The following is a 5,601-nucleotide window of genomic DNA, read 5'->3' as shown; positions in this document are numbered from 1 at the left end:
TATGTTTGAGTTATAGTGAGCTAAGAAATCAGCGCCAATAATAATGTGTGGTCCATTTGCAGGCAATACTAGAGCTAAGGTTATCTAAGAAGATGACAAGTTTTTAAAAACAAATTTTATTCACCGAATCGTCGGACATAACCCCGACGTTTAGAGTTGAAGAATGAAAACGGACTAAGCACGGCGCGCAGGCCGCTAATTGGTTTTATTGAATACTAATGCTGACTAAGCTCTCTACTACTAGCACACCTATAACTCCTCCACCCCAAAATTTTTCATCGTCCTCGATGATTGGACTTAAGTTCATAATTTGGGTATAGCATACACCAAAGTTGGGGGTTGTTGTGGAGTATTTAACAATGATACATTTCTAGGCTTCGAAGCATGACTACGATATAAAAAGACTATAAAAACCAATACAAAAATAGAAATAGCAACTAACAAATACATTATATTCTCACTACCATAATCGTTAAACAAAGATAAATCATTAAAATTATAATTCTGTTTCTCAAAGGTTGACATGTTTTTCATATTATCTAGTTCTTCTATCAATAAAATCTTATCAGGAATATTAATCAATTTAAATGATTTAGACATTTTGAAAGTAGAAGGAAGACGTTGGTCTTTCATTACATCTCCATTATCTAAATGAATAAGAAATGATTTTGAAGGATTTATTTTATCATTATTAATTTTGATATGTGATTGACCATATCCATAGATACAATTACATAATTGATCATAGTTCATAAAAGGAATAGGTTCAGAAATATAATTACGTTGACAATTGGTCAATTCATTATTTTCTAAGATATCCTCAATACAAAGATCATTGATTTTACGCATTGTTCGACAATAAGAGGCGTTGAGATCATGTAGACATTGGTCTAGTACCACTAAGCCTGATTCAGCTACAGAAATTAATTTCTCACTGACATTCATTGTATAAAAATGATTATTTAGGAATACAGGATAATTGATGAGACGATAGGTATCAAGCATAGCGCTTCTCATGGGAACGGAAATAAAATATGTAATAAAATTCTCAGAGATAGTACAATGAACTGTGCTTAATTTCCACAGCGTTTCAATATTCTCACTAGCAATTTTTCCTCTGTGGGAAAGTGTGATATTTACAAAGTCAGATTTATGGATAATTGAATAATGAATTTTCGAATTGTAACAAAACTCTATACTATCTAATGATGCATTTACTTTGATCTCCATTAACTCTAGATTCAAATTGATTAAAGATATAGTTAAAATTTGATTCAATACAGTTGCTTGTGAATGAGTCACATTCTTAATCAAATCATTATTACTATTAATCCTATTCAAATCGTAATTAAACTTATCAACTAAATTATTATTTACAACAATATTCTTCTTTTCATTTTCAATAAGGATCTTCTCATTCTCTTCTAATTGGTTAATAATTTGATCATAATTATTTTTATCATCTGCATCTAAGTTACCAGTAAACCAGGAGATAGCTTTTCCTAATCCATTAAACAGTCCTCTCTTTTTGCGAGATGATGGATATGAAGGAAACAATAAACTTAATTTTTCGAAAAGATTGTCACGCATTTGCATGAAGGGAATCATAAGTTTTTTCAATGATGGTGATACATTTTGCAACTTGTCAATAGAATCTGATAAATCCTTAATTTCTATCTTAATGCTACTTATATTAGAATAATGTAAGAATGTCAATGTCTCGTTTATGTACATATGTCGTTCAATTTGTACTGGTATGAGTCCGGCTGTGTTAGTCAAGTCCACTAGCTAGTACGCTTGTACCAGGGGTTGGTAATGGAGGATTAGAGCCAGAAGCAGTATTATCTGTAACAATACGTTTCTTTTTCACTTTCCTATTTCGTTTCAATCTATTGGGATGAAGTTTCAAAGTTCTTTTCTTAGATTGATACGTATTTTCACCTATCTTTTTTGCTTCAAAGTATTTTGGGAGATATTTCTTGTTCTGAATACTTCTCACATATCTTACGTCATCTGAATAATTGGGGGTTCTTCACGATTTTTGTTAAGTTTCTCTGTTCTCTTTTCTTTCTCATGATCAGTTTTCTTTTTGATGATATCACGGAAAGTTTCCAACTCTTGGAAATATCTGTCAGCTAATTCTTCAGTAATTTGCACTGGAGTTTTATCCAAGGTATTGAAATGTTTGAATTTGCCGAAAGTTAATTCTAGTGGGGTCATTTGGTGAGTCGAATTCAAAGAGTTGTTGTATGTGATAATAGCAAGATCTAGTTTCTCTTTGAAAGATGCTTGTGGCATTTCAGTTCCAATTCCAGTGAGCAATTCGACCAGAGTGGAATGCGCACGTTCTATCGAACCTTGGCTATCTGGATGTCCAGATGAAGCGTAATGGGGTGTTATCTCATATAATGCTAAAAATTGTCTCACAAGAGCATTATCAAATTCCTTTCCTCCATCCATACACATTGTGTCGGGGATTGGATATTTTGAAATGTAATCTTTCAGCGCTTTCGTTATGGCAGGGCCATTAACATTATCAATCACAAAAGCTTGGAAGAATTTAGAAAATAAGTCAATCGTGGTCATCACTTTATGGGATTCGAACGAAAATATGTCTACTTGAATTTTCTCGAAAGGTCGCATTGGGGTAGGTGTTACTTGATACTGAATTTTAACAGGTCTTCGGTCGTATTTTGTGCGTAGACATGTTGGGCAATTATTTACATAATTCGTTACATCACTATGCATATTGGGCCAATAGTAATTACGTCTCAATTTCAAATAGTTTTCGTTTATTCCACGATGGAATGTTTTACCTTCATGATAAGATGAAACGAGTTCTTTCTGTTCTTCCACATCGGTTACATCTGATAATTTTATCTTATAAATTTTGAATTTCGTAGTTTGACTTGCCTCTTTCAGTTTTTCAATCAAAAAATAGAGGATGCTTTCCGCAATGGGCTCGAATTTCTTGTTAGGACTTTCGAAAACAATACCGTAGGTGAGATCTGGTTGGAAATAAGTTTTCAACTTCTCTAAGTTATTTGAAATATCATTTTTCGAAGAGACAGTGATGTTGACTCTGTTCTTATTGAACACTTTCATGAAATGAATTCCAAATTTTCCACGTTTTAGAACAATTTGATATTTCTCTTTGTTGATAGGAGAACTGTCGCCTACTATAGCGGCTCGGTCATCAGATGATTCTTGTGAATGAATCGTGACTAAAGAGTCATTGTCATTTTCCATTTCATTGTTTTGATCTGGAGGCACGTTCAGGTTTTGATTTAAATCTGCTAGTACTTGATCTAGGTCAACATCAGTTTCATTCATTAATTCATCCATTGGTATTTCAAGAGAATTTGTAGGTGAATTGAGTTGAGGTATTTCTTCTGAATCTAAATTAACAAGAGTTTGAAAGTCAATTATTTCGTTATTCAGTACTTCTGAAGCTTTAATCGGATTTCGAGATAATGCGTCGGCGACTACATTCGATTTTCCTTTTAAATATTCCACAGTGAAATCGTACTCTTCCAAAAGAAGTTTCCATCTTAAGAGTTTGGAATTTGGTTCTTTCAGGTTCCTGAGCCAAACAAGGGGTTTGTGGTCTGTTTTAACAACAAATTTTCTTCCATATAAATAAGGTCGAAAATGTTTTATGCTCCAAACGATACTTAATAACTCTTTCTCAATGGTTGGTAGATTACATTCTGCTCTATTGAGAGTACGGGATGCGTATGAAATTGGGAGGTCGGATCCATTTATGTTCTGTGAAAGGACACTGCCGATAGCATAATTTGATGCGTCTGTTATCAGAGTAAATGTTTTCTCAAGATTTGGAAATGTCAATATGGGTGAATTACACAGAGCTTGTTTCAAGTTATTGAATGCTTCTTTGTATTTAGTGTTGTTGACATTGATTTTTTCGTCTTTTCTCAAGGCTCTAGTTAGAGGTTGGGCAATTTTCGCATAGTTTTTAATGAGTTTTCTATAGAATCCGGTCATACCAAGAAATTGTTTTATTTCTTTAACGGTTTTCGGTATAGGAAACTGTGAGACAGCTTCGATTTTGGCAGGATTAGGACGAATTCCATCCTTTGAAACAATGTGTCCTAAAAACAATAATTCCATGTTACAAAAGTTTGTTTTATCTAGTTGAATCTTCAATTGATAATCTCTCAATTTCTTGAATACTCTTCTCAAATCTTTCAGGTGTTCTTCAAATGAGTCAGAAAAAATTATTATGTCATCCATATACACTAATGCATTTGGAGTGTCACAAAATATAAGATTCATAGCTCTCATGAAGCTTGGTGGTCCGTTCTTTAGGCCGAAAGGCATCCTTACGAACTCGTAATGACCGTCGTCTGTGCTGAATGCAGTTTTAGGAATATCTGCTTCTTCTACTTCGAGTTGGTGGAAGCCAGATGCTAAATCTAAACTCGTAAAATAAGTTGCTCTTCCAATTTTTCCAAAAAGGTCTTCTATGTTTGGGAGAGGGAACTTGTCACTTTTTGTCTTGTCATTAATTTTTCGGTAGTCAATTACTAAACGTACTTTACGTTTTCCTGAATTGTCAAGCTTTTTTGGTACTACCCAGAGTGGGGAATTATAAGGTGAATTTGAAGGTCGGATAATTTTTCCGTCAAGTAATTTTTGAACTTCGATTTTGATGTCGTCTCTGAAAGCTACGGGATACCTATAATTTTTGGTATATACAGGAGAATCGTCAGTTGTCTTAATTCTATGTTTTAGTAAGTGAGTTGCAGTCAGTAAAGTGTTTTCTAATTTTAGTATGTCTTGGAATTCATGAACTAAATTTACAATTTGGTCTTTGTCACGTCTGTCAATATGGTCAAGTTGAATGATTTGGTAAATTTCGTCATGAGTCAAGGATTTCTCAGAAGGAGAACAATCCATTAATTCGCACTCTTCGATTTCAAGACACTCGATATTTACATCTCTTTCAACATCGGAGAAATATTCAAATTCACAAAAATCTCTATCAGTTACATTTACAAGTATTTCATTCAATTCTAAAGCTGGTATATTCGTTATGCCTAGCTTTGCATCTGATCTGTTTATCGGGGGTAGTTTCAAAGAATTAATTCCCTTGTGAAATTTAACAGGAGTAAGTCCATTCAAAATAAATTTTTTGTCAGGGGTAATCATACAGTTTGTTTGAAAATCAATTTGAGCTCCAATTCTACTGAGGGTTTCATGACCTAGCAAAATATTGTAATTAGAACTAAAGTCATGTACAAAATACGATTCATTACTTAAACTAGCATGCACAGAACTTAAATCTAAATTAACACGCCAATGTCCTGTAGCTTCTCCGGCTGGTGTTTTGATTTTGAAGTCATTTTTTTCTACATTAATACACGGGAAAGTCTTATTATCAGTTCTTACAAAATTATATTTGGATCCAGTATCAATTAATATTTTACAATCATTTACACACAGGAATGGCAACTTGTTCTTTTCACAAAAGTTCATTTCAATCACCTCTGATTGCTTTGAGTGTTGTCTGCTCCTAAAAAATCATGGAAAGCTTCGGCGAGTTTGTCGACTTTGTCTGATAGCTGTTGAAATTTGGAG

The sequence above is a fragment of the Nilaparvata lugens genome, chromosome X, assembly GCF_014356525.2.
Source record: "Nilaparvata lugens isolate BPH chromosome X, ASM1435652v1, whole genome shotgun sequence".
Classification (NCBI taxonomy): Eukaryota; Metazoa; Arthropoda; class Insecta; order Hemiptera; family Delphacidae; genus Nilaparvata; species Nilaparvata lugens.
This window is presented reverse-complemented; position numbering follows the sequence as displayed.